Source organism: Protopterus annectens, chromosome 2.part2, assembly GCF_019279795.1.
Source record: "Protopterus annectens isolate FY-2018-M chromosome 2.part2, PAN1.0, whole genome shotgun sequence".
Taxonomy (NCBI): domain Eukaryota; kingdom Metazoa; phylum Chordata; order Ceratodontiformes; family Protopteridae; genus Protopterus; species Protopterus annectens.
The window spans coordinates 997,268,080-997,286,968 of record NC_056730.1 but is presented as its reverse complement, the minus strand read 5'-3'; positions in this window follow the sequence as shown (position 1 = coordinate 997,286,968).

The window sequence follows — 18,889 nt, the reverse complement described above, 5'->3', positions numbered from 1 at the left end:
TAACCTTAGTCTTACTACAGGATATGTACCTGAACACTGGCGTACAGCAACAGTGGTCCCACTCCACAAAGGGGGTACCTCTACAGAGCCTGGTCTGCAAAGCTATGGAAAGAATCATTATGGAACTCATAAACAGAGACAATGGGGACCTACAGACACTTGACCCCACCCAGTTCGGCTTTGTAAAGGGCAGATCCTGCCTTTTGAACCTGGTTGACTTTTTTGAAACAGTCACTAAAGCCATCGATGAGGGCAAAGCAGTCCATACAGCCTACCTGGACTTGGCTAAGGCCTTCGACACAATACCCCACTCAGGCATCATAGATAAGCTCAACAGCTGAAATGTAAACCCGTATGTCACTAGAAGGGTTGCAAACTGGCTAAAGGACAGAACCCATAAAGTTAAAATCACTGGAGCAATGTCAGACTCAAAGCCAGTCACAAGTGGTGTCCCACAAGGATCTGTCCTGGGACCCCTCTTGTTCGGCATTTATTTCTCAGATGTTAAAGCAAACATGGGAGGTTTGTGGCTGACAAAGTTCGCAGATGACTGCAAACTAGGCGCCATAGTCGATATACCAGCGGACACATACATCCTACAAAAAGGCCTCACAGAAACGGACAACTGGTGCCGGAGTCATGGCCCTAAACTAAATGCCAAAAAATGTATAGTCATCCCCTTTGGGAAAAACAAAGTACACACAAATTATCACATAGATAGCAACCCACTGAGTATGGAAAAAGTAATCAGAGACCTAGGGACCCAAGTCAACAGCAACCTCTCATTTGACTCCCACGCTGCCAAAGTGGTTAGAAAAACATTCTACCTTGCACACCTTATCATGAAGGGATTCACATCCAGATCCAAGGATGTCATTGTACCCCTATACTCCTCCCTCATCAGACCCATGATTGAGTACAATGCCCCATTTGGTATGTACCTCACCCAGCATTTGCAACAGCTGGAGAGACCACAAAAGTACCTCACCAAGAGGATCAAGGGTCTCCAACATATGTCTTATTCTGCCAGACTAAAGAAACTCCATTTCTATTCAGTAGCATACCGCCTGCTCAGAGGTGATCTCTGCCTGACGTACAAGGCCATGTCCAATCAGGAACTGATGGACATGCTCCACCTCAAAAAATCCAAATTGATCAGAACCACGAGAGCTAAAGACTTAACCCTCGGCACAAGTATGAATAGGACATGCTGGAGGGATAGATTCATAACCCAGAGGCTTCCCATGCTCTGGAACAAGATCCCAGTTCATGTTAGGCAGAGCCCCTCACTGACTCTCTTCAAGAGAAATCTTGATGAGTGGATGGGAGATCGTAAGTTTACCCCAGGGGTCACATCTGTGTCACTACTAGACAGGGGCACAGTAAACTAATTCTGTTATATAAGGGGACCTTCACTGTGTCACTACTAGTCAGAGGCACAGTATTCTAAATCTATTCTGTGCATTTTTTGTACCATTTCATGGGGTGGCGAAAGCCACATCACTATGGCTAGGCTTACAAATGCCCCAGGGCAGATAGCCTAGTACTAAACTATGAAACTATGAAACTATAAAACCTTGGTATAAAATTAAAAGATGTGTTTGGACATAAAAATTCCTGTTGTTTACTTATTACACAACAAAAATTACATTTTCTGCATGGATGTGTACCTGGATTGGCTACCACCAAACTAACTCTCTTATCGTCTTGACGTAGCAACTTCTTAAAATTTACATTATTTCTATAAACAAACTGTGGTGTTTCACCCACAATCCTAGCTGTGTTGTTGTCTGTAGTCAGCAAAGGCCAATGTTTCTGAATAATTCTCCTTATAATACTATTACTACTAGTAAAATTAGTTACAAAGGGGCAAGAATGTTTCTTATTGGACAGATTATCAGTACCATTAATAATATCACCAACCTGTGTATTATAAAAGATATTCCGTTGAGCTCCCTGTAGTATATGCTTCTTATATCCTCTATCCATAAAATGCTTTTCCATTTGTTCTATCTCAGTTTCAAATGTTTTACTACCTTCACATACCCTCTTAACCCTTAACAGTTGGCTTTTCACAATATTGGGGAAAATGTGTTGAGGATGCATACTATCATAACATAATAACCCATTAGGCCAACAGGGTTTCCTATAGAGGGTAATAGATATATTATCTCCTTCTTCTCTACAAAGAGACACATCTAGAAAATCAATGCGTTGATAGGAACTATTTATGGTAAACTTCAAAAAACTCGTAGTAGATTCCATCATAGTAATACATTCAGTTAGGGAATTTTCATCCCCATCCCAAAACATAAAGGCGTCATCCACAAAACATCTATATAACTTAACTTTCTGACTATCTAGATGTTGAAACAAATGTTTGAATTCCCAAAAAATGCACAACAAGATTTGCATAAGATTTCGCACATGGGGTGCTCATGGCGACACCCCATTTTTGCAAATATAACTGCTGTTCAAACATGACCACATTATTATTCAGAATAAAATCTAAGAACATACATATCATGTCAATATCAAGACCAGTGAATGTGTCAATGGTAAGCAAAATCTCCCTGATAGCCCCTATACCATATTAATTCGGTATACAGGTAAATAAATTTCTGACATCCATAGTCACCATCAAATAACCAGAGGTATCTATATCATTAATTAATTCCTTCAAATCATGTACAAATGTGTTGTATCTTTCAATTTGTTAACAATATTAGGTATTACTCCCTTCAGTTTGCCTTCAACATAAATGGAGAGCGGTTCAGTCGCTCAACCATCCCCTGAGACAATAGGTCTCAAAGGGGGTGTGCTCACAAACTTATGTATTTTTCTCAAGCTTTTAATGATTGGTATTACTGGATTTGTCACATATAAAAAATTATAAAACTTTCATTAATATATCTATCTGCAAGTAATTCATCTAAGTAATCATGAATCCTGTTGTTAATCAACTCAATAATAGTCCTATTAACTTCAGAGTACGTCTCAGTATCACTAAGAAGTTATTTTATAGCTTTGACATAATCTCTTCTATTTAACAGAGCAACAGCCCCTCCCTTATCAGCAGGCTTTATACAATATCAGGACTGTGGTGCAAACCTTCAAGTGCTTCCCTTTCAGCATGTGTCAAATTACAAAAATCATGATTAGACCCCGGTCGATTGAGGGTTTTACACAATTCTTCCTCACAAATTTTAATAAAATATTCAATATGTGTAGGCATAGGGGGTACAAACATACTTGGTCCACTATACCTTGGAGACAAATTGTGCATTCCTGTATCCTGAAACATTAATTTACAGGACAAATTACGAGCAAACATCCTAATATCAGTACTAATTTCACTTAGCTTGGCTCCTGCCACTGGAACAAATGCTAGGCCTCTGTCGAGTACCCTTCATTCTGTAGAGTTCAACACATAGTCAGATATTCACTACAAGTGTTTTTACCTCCAAATCCTCCTGTTGTTCACATGTCCTCAGTCTCCCGAGAACTTCCATTTCTGTCTCTCTCAACTCATCGACCGAGTGAAACCGAGTCCTTTCTGCTGTATTGGAGCAGTAAAAAATGTTCCATAGTAGTAGGATTCATTTCCTTAGATTTGGCTCCGGCTTGAGCATAAGTCAGAGCTTGTGGGTTGGGGGGAGGAGTCATGGTCACAGAATCACTATCCATTGACAAAACTGGTGTGGGTGTCACTTTATCACTTTGCATTACATTGCTACCAATAGAAACCATTAAAGATGGGTTGTTCATGGCAACACCAATTGTTTCTATAGTGTCATTGGTATCTATTTCATTCCTATTGCTCTCCGAATTAATTTTATTTTCAAACGTAGGCCACACAAAAACATTACCCATGCGAAAATCATTATAATCACGTTGCAATTTTTTCTGTTTGGTCTGTTGTAACTTTGTTTCAGAGAGTAAAACATTAGAGCACATATTGGCAATCTGAGTCTGGTATAAAGCTTCTTTATAGTGGATGGTCAGTTCAGAGTTCATACTTTTAGTCTTGAGGAAAAGTTCTTCCTCAATAGGTTTAAAATAATCCAACATTAGGTTGACATACTTAAAGCCAAAATTGTGATTCAATTGTTGCAATTGTCGCAGCAATTCAGGATATGGTTCGCCGCATGTTGGCATGCACAGTACTCTCATGCACCTGGGGATGATACAAAAATGAAGGCACACTTCCAGATGCAAGCGTTGCCAAACAAAGCATTTCAGCTTATAAAGATCATCCTCCAACACCTTCAAAGATTTATTAAATGCTTCAAACTCACCAACATTAACGGTAGATGCAGTAGACATACTGTTGTCAAACGTACGTGATAAGAAAGGGTTCTCTTGTCTCTGAAACACCTTGTTACATCTTTTCTTTAGCATTTCTTCACTCGATAGCATAGCCTTCTTTAAATTACAGCTTTCAGCCATGTGTACACATTAATAAAGGAAGAAAACAGTATAATAAAAAATCACCAGCATGTACCAAGAACCCAAACTGGAAGTCCAAGTATTAATCAGATAAAAAAACAGCTGGATGATCACGACCGCTGAAATAATTTTAATAAAACACACCATAAATGAAGAAAAGACAAGCGCTTTTGCATGTACTTCCTCAGGTCTTATACAAATATAGGTTCAAAGCTAAAAAAAAGATTAAGCTTAAAAGAACATATCAGTAAACATCTCTATGAGATACATAAACAAAATGATAAGAATGCTCTAGCCAAACATATAATTATGTGTCCTGATCACCCCTTTACTTTTAAAGTGTTACAATTAATTTATGTTAACTGCGGAGGTGGTGATACAAATAACAATAAAACAAGTGGAATTGTGATGGATTTTAAGATTACAAGCACATAGACAACCAGGGACCAATAGAAATGTTAGTTTAAAACCTGTTTTAAAAGCACATAAGTTGAAGAAATAATGAATGTATATACTCCTTTAAGCAATTAATTATTCTTATTTACCTTCATTGCTAATTGGTTTTGTATTGTATTTAAGTGTAAGCTTTGAACATATATTTGTATAAGACCTGAGAAAGCACATGCAAAAGTGTTTGTCTTTTATTTATTTATGGTGTGTTTTATTAAAATTGTTTCAGCAGTTGTGCTTATCCAGCTGTTTTTTTATCTGACACAAAATAACATAGTTTTTCCTATTTTATATCCACATTCACAGGAAATGGAAAGTACAATCATCCAGTCAAAAGCCTCAGTGAATTTAAAATCACACAATCTTCCTAAACTCCTCATACAAAAATACTAATAAATAATTATATAATACAATAAAACTATACAATAAAAAGTAATCAAAACTGTTATCTAGCAAAGGGTTTTACTTTTAAAAAGCTAGTAATAGAAAACATATAATTCAAGCCTATAACAAACTCAAAAAACAAGTCACACTGGTGGAATCAAAAAATCAATAGGATGTATAACAGGAGGAAGAAAATCATGACAAACATTAGGAGTTGCAGCACCTAGCAGGATACAAGCACTTTCCTCAAACTAAACAAAAAACTCAAAGGACAAATAAAGTCTATAAAAGCCAAATTTGAGGTACATTTGGCCTCCCAGGCCAAGGGCAGACACAAAGCATCCTTTAGCCGTGTCTGCAACCTCAAAGGCAATACACAATTGTGTACAGACTTCATCATAAATGGAGTCAGCTATACTGATCCAGATGATATAGAAAACCTCCTGGCTGATAAATTCAACTCCAACTTTACTCCCCTCTCCCCCCCTCAACCTTCCCTCAGGAAATATCATCAAATATAACTCCCCCTACTATCACTCAGGAACAGGTCCTTAATGCTGTCTCTAAGACCAAGAGCACTGCATCAATGAGCCTAGACAATATCCCAGGATGACTTCTAAAAAGCATGAAACATGACCTCTCAGGGCCCCTGGAATTACTATTTAACTGTAACCTTCAAACAGGATTTCTGCCTCATGAATGGAGAAAGGCAACAGCCATCCCACTACACAAAGGTGGGCCATCTACAGATCCTGGAAACTACAGACTCATAAATCTCACTAGTCTTATATGTAAAGCCATGGGAAGAATTATCATGGAGATGATCAATAGAGATATAGTAAACCTCCAGACACTGGACCCAACCCAGTTTGGTTTCGTGAAGGGCAGATCATGCCTACTCAACCTGGTGGGCTTCTTTGAGAAGGTCACCAAAGCAATGGATGAGGGCAAAATCATTCACAGTGCCTACCTTGACCTAGCCAAGGCATTTGCACAATATTCCACTTGGGCATTGTTGATAAACTCAAGAGGTTAGGCACAAACCCATATGTCACCCAGTGGATAGCCAACTGGCTGAGTGACAGAACCCAGGAAGGTAGAATTGGGGAGTCCACCTCTACAAAGTGGCCAGTCACAAGTGGAGTCCCTCAGGGATCAGTCATTGGACCGTTCCTCTTTGGCATTTACTTCTCAGATGTCAAGGCCAATGTCATTGGTCTCTGGCTGACTAAATTTGCTGATGATTGCAAATTAGGAGCTATCTTTGAATCTCACACTGATACAAATATTCTCCAGGAGGGGCTGACACAAACAAACAACTGGTGTCAGAGCCATGGACTAAAACTAAATGCCAATAATGCATAATAGTATCCTTTGGGGTGTCATCCATCCCTGGCAACTGTCATATTGACAACACACCCCTTACAGCTAACCCAGTGGTCAGGGACTTAGGGACACACATTGATAGTAATCTAGCCTTTGATCATCATGTGTCTACAGTGGTAAGCAAATCATCCTATGTTGCAAAACTTATAAACAAAGGTATAGCATCAAAGTCCAAGGAAGTCATCGTTCCACTGTATTTGGCATTCATCCGACCTATAACTGAGTACAATGCCTCCTTTGCTATGCACCTAACCAGCCATATCCAACAACTGGAATGTCCACAGAGGTTCCTCGCTAACAGAATACAGGGCATAAGTTATATGTCCTATGCAGTCCGGCTCAAGTCCCTATCCCTATATTCTGTCTCCTACAGGCTTTTGAGAGGAGATCTATGCCTGGCATAGAGGGCATTGTCAGACCCACCTGTGATGGACCTCTAGCATATCCACAAAACAAAGGGTACCAGAATAATCCATTCTAAAGACTTATACCTTGGCTGTGATATGAATAGGACCTGCAGGAGAGATAGGTTTGTATCCCAGTGACTACCCCATCTATGAAACAGACTCCCCATCCATGCAAAGCAGAGTTCCTCCATAATGCAATTCAAGTGCAACCTGGACAACTGGATGGGAAAATGGAAATTCATCCCTGGTTTGGCACCTATGTCTCTAATGCAAACAGGTAACCTGTAAATGGTTCATCTCCCAGGCCCATGCTTACTCATATCATGGGTATCACAACTTGTCAGAGATTTGGGATGCATAGCTAGGCTTAAAAAGGCCCTTGTGGTCGTTAGCCTAGTAAAGATCTATGAACCTATTTGTCACTTCCTGTACTGTCTTAATGTGTAGTGACTTCTACCAGCTGCATCAATGCCCATTACAAATTGATTTCAGGCTTTTGTTCTCTCAACTTGTTTGGGTGCCCTTTTATCAAACAGACATTTGCCATATGTCCCAAGGGTTGCCATGAAGATGTTTTTTTCTGATGGCTGAAGTTGTCCTTTCTCTGTCTTGATCCCTTGTTCTGTATCATTACAGCAAATACAATTATGCTACAGTCATAAAAAAAAAAAAAAAAAAAACTTGACTAATCACCAGTCAAACAGCACAACAATGAAAGCATGCCTGCCATAATCTAAAAAAAGTTAGCTGACACAAAACCCATAATTATTTACACATGCAGAATCTAAATCCAGTCAAGTCAGATTGTCTTAAATTGTTTGCGCTATCATGAATATATTCAATTTAGCTAGACAAAAGCAGTTTGCTAACAAATCCACCCATCCCCTGCCACTTTCTTGTATTCATAATCCTGTATTTTTTTTATTTATTAGTTACACTGAGAAATCCCCAAGTAAAGTCACATTAATGGTGTGCCAAGAAAACATCCCCTCCACTTCAGTACTTCACAATTACATCACTGTGTTTCAACCTTCTATACACAATCACTTCTTCTTCTTTTGAATTTTCCCAGTTAGGAGTGACCACAGCAGATCACCTATCTGCTCATGATTGGCAGTAGAGTTTTATGGTGGCGAGTTGCCAGCCCTGCGCCAAACCTTCCACTGAAGGCACACACAGCATGCACTCATGCCTAGGGCCAATTTAGAGTGTCCAATCCACCTACAACATGTCTTTGGGATGTGGGAGGAAACTGGAGCACCCAGAGGAAACCCACGCGACCACAGGGAGGACATGCAGACTCTGCACAGAAGGCACCCCAGCATACACAATCACTAAATGACCAAATTAAATGATTTTCTCAGTGTTCACTAATCATTTCCATTGTGGTTGTAGTGATTTTCCATTTAAAAATTGTCATCTTCACAATAGTCACTAAAGTCATTGTACTATACCCATCATATGATTAAAACAAAGCATTCCTTGAAGAGACCTCATTAAATTCACAATATTTTGAACTGTATCATATTAATTTACAATATTTTTATTTTTTTCATACTTTACAAAAGTTTGCAGCGTATTAAGTCATTTGCCTTTTACTTGAGTAATCATAAGTTAATATGTCAGTGTTAAACTTATTCACATAGTTTCAGGATCATTTTTGCATTTTGCATGCAAATCAGGCTCTCTATGAATTGTAGTGATATGCAAATGTGTACAGCCACTTGTGCATGTAATTGGGTCTGAGCTACTCATGAATGTGGCCTCAGTTTCAAGTGATTAAACAGTGGAATGAAGCATAATCTTCAGCAATCCCCACCATGCAGTGTGAACATGCGAATAGCTGCAGTTAAACTCAAAGCTGACTGTTTAAAAAAGGCAAAATGAAGTCAAATATATGTGAGCTTGCACAAGTGTGAAGTATAATCCAAGCCCAGCTTAAATAATTTGTCATGACTTTTCACCTCAAATCACTCCTCATTTACTAGGAGTTTGTATTTACACACACACACACACACACACACATACACACACACACATTTATTTTTGAAAAAAGCAACCCCCCCCCAAAAAAACAAAATAATAATAATAATGCTGCTATACTGCATGAGGCACGAATAAATAACATTCTGGTGTAATACTCCAAGTAGGGTAGCTAAACCTATGCAACACAGAGGTAACAATTGTAATATAACAAAAATGTTGAAACTTTACTAACTTTTATCCACCATATAAATGAAACTTGAATGTATTTCTTTAAAAAAAAAACATGTAGATGTACAGCACCTCACTGGCCATCTTCAAGAGAAATCTTGATGAGTGGATGGGAAATAGAAAGTTCACCCCAGGGATCACTCCAGTGGCTCTACTTGATAGAGGCACTGGGAACTAATGTCAGGTGGCACAATGCCAGGACACTTTTATGGGCTAGGCTTGTAAAGGCTTCAGGGCCATTAGCCTAGTACACACCTATGAACCTATGACAAAGAATTAAAAAACAAACTCACTAATAACAATACCTGGTCTAACGCCCCTGCTGGTTAACTGGGTATGGGTGGACAGATGTCATAGCCCAGAGTGAGTAATTCTAAATCACTAAGTTATAACCAGTAAGTTCCATGCATGCATTATGGGTATTGAGTGGAAAAAAATCGACATCTGTCAAGAACTGAGTGAGCATTTGTCATCTCTGACAGGGAACTCCAGTTCTGCCCAGCAATGCCGTCATAGGATCAATGGCCTACAGAAGCAGGGTCCTGACCAGCTGGCCAAGTGGGTTGACCAGAAAGTGACAAAAAGTCAGGTTTATATTAAACATTATTTTGTTGTTGTTGTTGTTGTTGTTGTTCATATTAAAGATAAAAAAATAAGCTATATAATGTTGATTAATTGAAACTACTTGCCAGAAGAAATGTGTCACTGCAAATATGTATCTATAATGTTATTATAATAATAACAAAAGAAGGCCTAAATATATCTGTATACATGACTGCATTTGTATACAAATATATTGAAAGCTTTTATGATAATTTTCTCTATAAATGCAAATGCAATATATTTATGAGTAAATAAATATATGTAAATCTGCATATATATATATATATATATATATATATATATATATATATATATATCTGTAAATTACAGATATACATCTGCATGAGTACACTTACAGATATTTTTTCTTGTACATAAATGTATATATTTATGCACAAATGAAAAGAAATATATGCATTGCCACATAATTTCATGTACAGTATTACATGAACTTAGTTAGTAGTTTAAGTACATGCAGATCGGTTTTGTAAATAAACGATTTTCTTTTTGTAGGCCAGAAAATAATTATTTGTATGATAATTGTATAAGACTTGTCATTTCTTCCACAATATTAACAACATATACAAGATGACTGAACTGTCAGTCAGGCACCACACCATAATCAGAGTGGAGTTTATGAGAGAGGGTGGAGGTTGCAGTGTCAAGTGAATGACCATCAAATAGTGAGAAATAACCAGTTGTATTACTTCTGTATACATTTTAAATCATCCTCTTATATGTTTACAGTTATTAGGCAGAAAGCTACCAAAGCACATATTATTGTCCTAAGTATGTCACAGTGTCCATCTGTAACACTATTATTTTGGGGCTATATTAGAACATCAAATATTTAACAGTTCGAATCACTAAAGGTCGACCTTTAGTGATCGAACTGTTAAAACATCGAATGTTCAGAAAAAAAAATAAAAACAAAAAAAAAAACTAAACAGTGTAGGAAGGTGGGCAAGCCCCCCTGCACCTCCCATACCCCTCGCTACTTAAATATACCAACTCCGAGACCACACTACATTGAAGTAAATGGAAATCTCCCCTTACGGAGATTTCCGTTTACTTGTTCGATGTTCTCCAGTTTCGCTATTCTCGTGTTGACAATGTCAGATTCGACATTGTCGGCTTTCTCGAATTTAATATAGACCCATTATTTTTTTATGTATTTTATTTATTTACTATAATTATGGTTGAATTGAAAGGAACAGAAAAATTCTTGGACTGCTAATTTTTCTGAGTTTGTTAAATTTCTGCTGAACAACATTCACATATCTGTACAAGAAATTGCACTTTAGGTATGCAAGCCATAACATTTTAAAGTAGAACCTACAATGAAAGCATGCAGAACAATTCCAGACAACATCCTTTCCCCAAACAGACAACTTATGTACACATATACATATGTAAAATTTTGAAGGAAGATGAAGTCCTTCTATTTATTACTTGCATTAAAAGAAAATAACTTGCATTAAAAGAAATACTGGCACAGCATAGGATTTCAGATATTAGTAAAACTTAATAAAGCATATACTTAGTTATCACTTGTTTACTGGGAAAGTCCAACTTGGAACAATGCCAATTTTCAGTAGATGCCTGAGGAGAAACGCTCTAGACACATGTCTTTGTAATGTGGAAAAAAAACAGAGCACCTGGAGGAAACCCACATGAATGCAGGGAGGACATGCAGATTCCACACTGAAGGCACTCCAGCTAAGAATTGAACCAGACAACCTCTTGCAGTGAGGCGACAATGCTAACTGCTGCACCACTGCACCATCCATAATATACTGAACAAGTACAGCAGTGGCTGAAATGCTTTGTGTAGTAGTAGTAGTTATATCAGTAATGTTAAGAGAAAAGGTGAAATACAGGTAAACAACAATTCTCTCGTGTCTTCTCTATCTAGCAAACAATGAGATTGAAAACAAGACCCAGCAGAGTGGGAGAATCACATGAGGAGGTGAAGCCACAGGTAAGCATGAACAAACTAGTAAATACTGTATAGTATTCTGGTTTAACTTATGTCATTACCATATATAAGCAAGTATTTAAAAGGATTGTAACTGAAGGCATATTTTGCTTTCAGTGCATTATTGCAACCAAATAAAACATATGTTGAAGTATACATGCATTCTTACATATCAAAGTATAAGAATTTATAAAGGGTTATTTCAGCACAAAGCACATATCAAACATAGATATGAGATGTGATTAGCACTTATGTTAGTATAGTGGACTGCAAAATGTAAACCACCACCATAACACGATAGTAGTGCACTCATTCCTCCCAAGTATACAAAATCTCTTCCCTTATCATTCTTCTCACGCATGCATAAGCGCTTCCCATATCATTGCTCCTATCACTATATTAGCATCTCCTATACATTCTGCTTTAATTCAAAAAAGGTTTAAAAAATGAATCGTTTTATAGTAACAGACTGAGTGCTGTCAAACATTGTGTGAATTTATTGTGTGAATTTTCTTTTCATCCCTCCTTTTCTCTATTTTTTATTTCAGTTATACATTCCATTGTCCTTCTTAATTTTCTGTTTTCTTTCTGTTCCATTTATGTTCTTTTTTTACAAAACTAAATTTCTCAGGAGCACAACAGCTGAATATCTCTCAGGTTATGGGCTGTTCACCCAATGTCAATTCAGAGATGTCCTTACAGAGTCACAGTGGTGGTGGTACAAGTCTTGTAGGCACCCCATCATGTGGCAGCCTTGTCTCACTAAACTGGGAATTTGGAACTTGGTTGAGGATGTGGTGCAGAAGGTCATAGATAAATGGCTTCAGACAGTTGATGCATATCTTCAGCAGATGGAAGACACAGACAGCACTGACCACAAAGCCACCACAGGCCCTTTCCCGTCAACGTTGGGGTCTTCCACTGTAACACCATCTGGCAGTGGAAATGTTTGAGGCCTTGTGGATTTGAAAAAATAGGGGGGGGGGTCTATCCCCTGTAAAACATTCCTTTCCAACATCCTCCAGCACAGCACTCTTGATGTGTTCCTGACGTGTTTCCCTTTTTGCTGTGTCTACACTTTTTTCAATCTTTCCTATCTACGCCTTTCCATTCTTTACAGCAGTCAACAAATATCCACATAAGGATACCCCTATATAAACCATTATATACCTCTCTGATTGAATTCATCTGGCAACCAACACAATTCTTGTTTTTATGTATATATGCTGTATATATTACTGAAATCACTATGTGTAACACTGTATCTATTTTTCTACCAATTAATGGTTAATATTTTCTGTATCTATGTTCTTGTTGGAGTATTTCTCCCCAGGCCTCCACTGAAAAAGAGCTCTTTTAGGCCGAGTGGACTTTCTTGGTAAACAAATGCAATAAGCAAATAATAAACTCTTTATTTAAATATTAATTCTAAAAGCTGCACAGTCTGTCTCTTGCCTTAAGTCCTTGAAGCATGATTGTGCTTAGCCTCTTCTCTCCACGATATCTGAATGCATTACAAAGTCATACAAAGCCTACAGCTTTCACATACTCCTTCATATACCTTCAGGTACTTTATACTTTTGCCATAAGTAGGTGTGTTTTTCAAAACACCTTTGCATTTCCTTAGTCAGAGTGAATAACTTGCACTTTATTTATTTACACTTACATGCACTGGCATTCTTTGCAGATAACTGCAAAACCTTGGAATATGAATAAAACCCATGTCTTTCTATGACGAAAGAAACTATTACTAATGCATTTATAATGGAACTAAGGTAGCCTGTACATTTAAGTCATGAGGCATTGTGGAGTCTGTCTTTCATGATGTCATGGTTGGGATTTTCATCTCTGTGAAAAAAAAAAGTCAGGGGATTCCCCAGATTAACAAAATAAAATGCAACATCAATATACTTTTTTACAAAAACTATATAATTAGGTATTGTATAGGATAAGGAGGTTATATCTTGTCCAAAGGCTTGCTACTTACACTTACATCAGAATATGACCAATACACTTTAAAACTGTCCCTGATTTGGGATATTTACTTTCCTATTATTTCTAGCTTTATCACTGATTATTGAGCAAAATATTGAGAGGCATGCTTAAGCTAAATAGCAGTAGTTTCTTATAAAACTCTGAAGTACAGTTACAATAGTTTATCATAAATATCAATTTGGGAGGGTTGTCTTCTACCATGAGCCTAAAACTAAATTGTTGTTTTCATACTTATTAGAAATGCGAGGCACTGTTTTTTTTTTCTTTTATTCAGCATCACATTGCCAAATTTTAATCTGCAGAATTATTTCAGAATGGTGTGTATAGTTTTTTTATTAAGTACTACAATATCAAATGTGGCTTTATGGAATTCAAAAATGGTATACATTACTTCCCTGTCACCATAAAAGACAAAGCAAAATATCACACCTCCCGTCAGGAAGATATATTTCCTATACAATGTGTGCATCAGTATGTTTTACACAAAGTAGTTCTACTTCCTGTCTATTGCACAAATATAGGAATAGAAATAAACATTACCGCATGGGATTATATTAGTATAACACATTAACATATCCCATATATGCTATTATATGCAATGCTTCACTGTCTATAACCAAAAATTATGATTATTTTTCATAGACCTATCTTTTTTATATTTAAAACCACAATGAGAATTGGTGCTTTTCTGGAATATAGTTTACATTCCACATCTTAAAAGCTTCCACATTATTATAAAGGGCAAAGGAAAATATCAGATATACACTTGAAGAAAAGAAACAGAAACATGGAGGAGAGAAGGAAAGAGTGATATAGTTGCCGTAAACAGAAATAAGGAGAAAGGTATGGTTTCACAGATGTAGAAGTAAGAATGAGAGAGTAGTTTAATGTTGTTGTTGTTGTTGTGTCTTTCGGCTTTTCCCGGTTAGGGGTCGCCACAGCGGAACTCCGGTCCCCTACTGATTGGTAGTTGATTTTTACGTGCCGAGTTACCAGCCCTGACGCACAACCTTCAATGAAGGTACGCCCATTCACGCATGTCTCCACGCAGAAGACGCTCTAGCTGAGAATCGAACCAGACAGCATCTTACTGTGAGGCGACAACGCTACCGCAGCACCACCACCGTGGTAGTTTAATAAGAGAGAAACTTTAGTCAAGAAGAACATAGCACAGACATAGTTTATTTTGCTTAAAGTGAAATTTTACTGACTTTCTTAATAGGGATTTGGATCTGGTGTATCGGATGTCAAGAGATAGTTTATTCCAGTTTTCAGCAGGGTAACAGCTATAGAGATTTTTTCCTATGTTGGACGTAGGTTTGAGAATAGTTAGAAGATATTGTTCCAAGCTACGTAGGGTTCTAGAAGGGGCTTAGAGAGAGATGACAGATGAAATGCTGGGACAGAAAGTGGGTTGGTATAGAACATAATTAATTATTTGAAGTTGAGAGAGGAGGAGGTAATGGGGGAATTCAGACCAGTTCAGTTTTCTGAGTACTAAGCAGTGATGAGTAGAGTATGGGAGTTCAGCAGCAAATTTAGCAATCGTGTTGTATGTAAGTGGATTCATGTTTAGAGATAAGTGAGGTCTGTAAGTTGGTGAAAATTTGAGAGCCATAGAGAAGGGTAGGTAACAAGTAGGCGTGTGAAAGAGCTCTTTTAGCAGTATTAGAGAGAAGGTATTTGTTTCTATAAAGGAGTCCAAGTTTTTGATGGGTTTTCTTAATATTACTTAGAACATGAAGATCAAATTTTAGATGGTCATCAATATTGACTCATAGTAATTTAGTGTGGTTTTCTACTATAATGGATGTATTATTGAGGGAAGAGACGGTGAAAGATGATTTCAAGTGTGACATAGATTTTGGTAAGAAGAGTAAGAGTTTAGTTTTCTTTGGATTTAAGATTAAAAAGTTATGGTTAAGCCAGTTTTCAACAGACAAGAAAGAGTTCTGTGTTTTAGTAAGACGTTCAGGGAGGGTATCAACAACAGTGATAACAGTGGAGTCATCAGCGTACTGGACAAGTGATGAGTACTGGGTAGAGGAAGAAAATTGATTAGTAAAGATGTTAAAAAGAAGTGGTCCAAGAACTGACCCTTGGGGAACACCCAACTGAATAGGGGATTCAGGGGAGATAGCAGAGCACCATTTCACAGATTGGAAATGATTACTAAGATAATTAGAAAACCATGAGATAGTGAAGGTAGACAGGTTTAAATGAGAAAGTTTGTCTAAAAGAAGGGAGAGGGAGACAGTGTCAAATGACTTAGAGATATCAAGAAAGAGACAGGAGACAAGTTTATTTTGATCTCTAGCTTTTGAAATGGCATTAATGAAGGAGATGAGAGCAGTAGAGGTACTATGACCAGGGCGAAAACCATGCTGTGTGGGAGTGATAAGATTTTCATCTGTAAGGTGTAGTAAAATTTGTTTATGTACACATTTTTCCAAGATCTTGGACAAAGGAGATAGAATTGCTATGGGCCTAAAGTTGGATAAATCCAGAGAATTCCTTCTTTTATGGACAGGTAGAATGTACATTTTTTTTCCATAGATCAGGGACCAAAGTCTCAGTAATAGATTGATTAATGAAAATAGAGGAGGGTAGGGCTAGAGAGTTGGCCGCTAGTTGTAGAAAGAGAAGAGGGAGACCATCTATTGAGGGAGAACAAGGTTTCCGCTTCAGAAGTAAGGATTTAACATACCTAGTGGAAGCAGATTTTAAGCAGAACTGAGAGGTATTATGAGAGGGAATTATTGGAGAGGAGGGTGGGATGGAGTGAGAGTGAGGATGATTTAAGTGTTTTGTGATAACGTCAATGAAATAAGAGTTGAAGTTAGTAGCAGTTTGTAGTGGAGAGAGAGAAGGGCTAGGCTGAGGAGTAGATGGGCTTCCAGGAAAAAGGATTTGATTAATAGTATGCCAGAAAGTCTTAGGATTTTGTAGGTGGTTTTTAGGGCGATTAGAGTAAAAGTTTATTTTATCATTGAAAACAGCTTTTAGTAAGGTTCCGAAGGTGTCTATATTGTTGAAGGCAAGAAGGCAGTTTAGTTCTGATCCAAAGCTTCCAAGTTTTATCCCCTTTGAACTATAAAGGAGTGAGTGGGGGGAGTTAATGAAGGGGAAATAGTAGATTTTATTCTGACATGGCATATGGAGCAAGAGAATTGAGTATGTTAAGAAGTTTATTATTAAATTCTGTAACAGCTTCATGGAGTTGTATCTGTCTGAGAAAGGACCAATTGATAGCAGAGTTGATAGTTAAGTTCATTAGGGTCAACATTTTTTAAATTTCTCTAATGTTTAATTTTAATTGCATGGGGTTTGAGTATGTGAGTAGAGCAATGGAGGACTTTAGTTGGGCAGTGGTCATTCAGGGTGTCAGGAAGGGTTTTTGGGAAGTGGTATTTATGGGGATGAGATACTAGTACCCAGTCTAGTATAGATGAATGGGTAGTAGATTTAGTGATGTAAGTAGGTGAGCTTATGAGCTAGGTAAAACCATGTAAGTTGATGGAAGTGGAAGGGGGTTCCATGGTTAGAGTTGACCAATTGATGTTTACATCTCCCGTGGTTATAGTCTCATTATGGAGATCAGATGAGAGAGAGGAAAGAATACATTCCAGTGTACTGATATTGTCACCAGGTGGAATGCAAATTGCAGCAATGTTAAAGGAGTTGTGGGATTAGTTCTACAGTTATCCACAAGTAGTTCTGCTGGAGAGTGTGGAGGAGAGGGGGACACAAGAGGGGTTACTGTGAGATTTTCATCGTACATGATAGCTACACCTCCACCTTTTTATAAGTTCTATCTAATATTATGATGTTATAGCCAGGTGGAAGGATGTCTTTATCTGGGATATGGGGTTTAAGCCGAGATTCAAAGTGAGCAATGATGTGGGGAGAGTGTTGAGAAATCCAAGAATGGAATTCAGCAGTTTTATTTACTAAGCTTCTCAGGTTAATAGCATAGAGGGAGATGTGTTTTTATGGGATATAAGCAAGTGGGTAGGAGGATTGTTTGGAGATATCATTACAGGGTGAGATAACAGTAGGACCAGGGTTGGGGTGTATGTCACCCAAAAGTAAAAGGGATAGGAGAGTAGAGACAGTTTGAGGGTTAGAATTATGAAGAACAATGTATTTGATTTTTACTTTTGGTTGCGTAGGTTTAAATATCCTCAGATTAACTTTGGGAGTTAAGATTTCAGAAAGATTGTTAAGTGGCAGTATTAAGAAACAATGTGGGAGTTGAGAGAAGATTGGAGGATAAGTAGAGGTAGATGAATGAAAGTTGGGTTTAAGAGGTATAGTGTAAGAGGTAAGGTAGCAAAAAATAGTTAAAAAGACAGTAATTAAAAGTGTAAGTGCCAGGGAAAGGTGAAACATGGTGAAGAGTAAGGTAGAAGTTTTAGTAGTGAGTATGTAGAGAGAGAAAGAAAGAAGTTGAAAGGTTATATAGTAAAAGGAAAACAGTAGATGTCAGTAGAGACAAAGCCAATGAGTAGAAAGTTAAATAAACAGAGTAAAATAGAAAACAGAAAGAGTGGGGGAAGGTGAGAAGAGAGAGGAAGGAGATTTGAGTAAAAAGTAGAAAAAAGGTGCGACTGAAAGGGGAGTGGTTAGGAGGCAGAGAGAATAAAGAAAATGATGTCAGGGGTGGGTGGGACTGGGGATAGGGTGATGGAGCGGAGTGAAGCCTGAGCGCAGCGAGGGTGAAACAGAATGGGTTAGCCCAGCCAAAGGAGATAAATGTGAGGCACGAACCACTACCAAAAAAAAAAAAAAAAAAAACAATCAGTAAGCGAGACTATAGAAATCCTTTTTTATATACCTATGTCATTTGCAGGACAGTATTGTCTGTTACAGAGCAGGGGATAAGGGGAAAATGCAAAAAAAAGAAGATGGCAAGGGGAGAAAAGTCACTAAGTCCATAAGGAGAGGTGTAAAAAGCAGACAGGGAATAGGAGTCAAGGGGAGAGAGGAAAAATAAATACATGAGTAAGCTACAGTTTAGTGA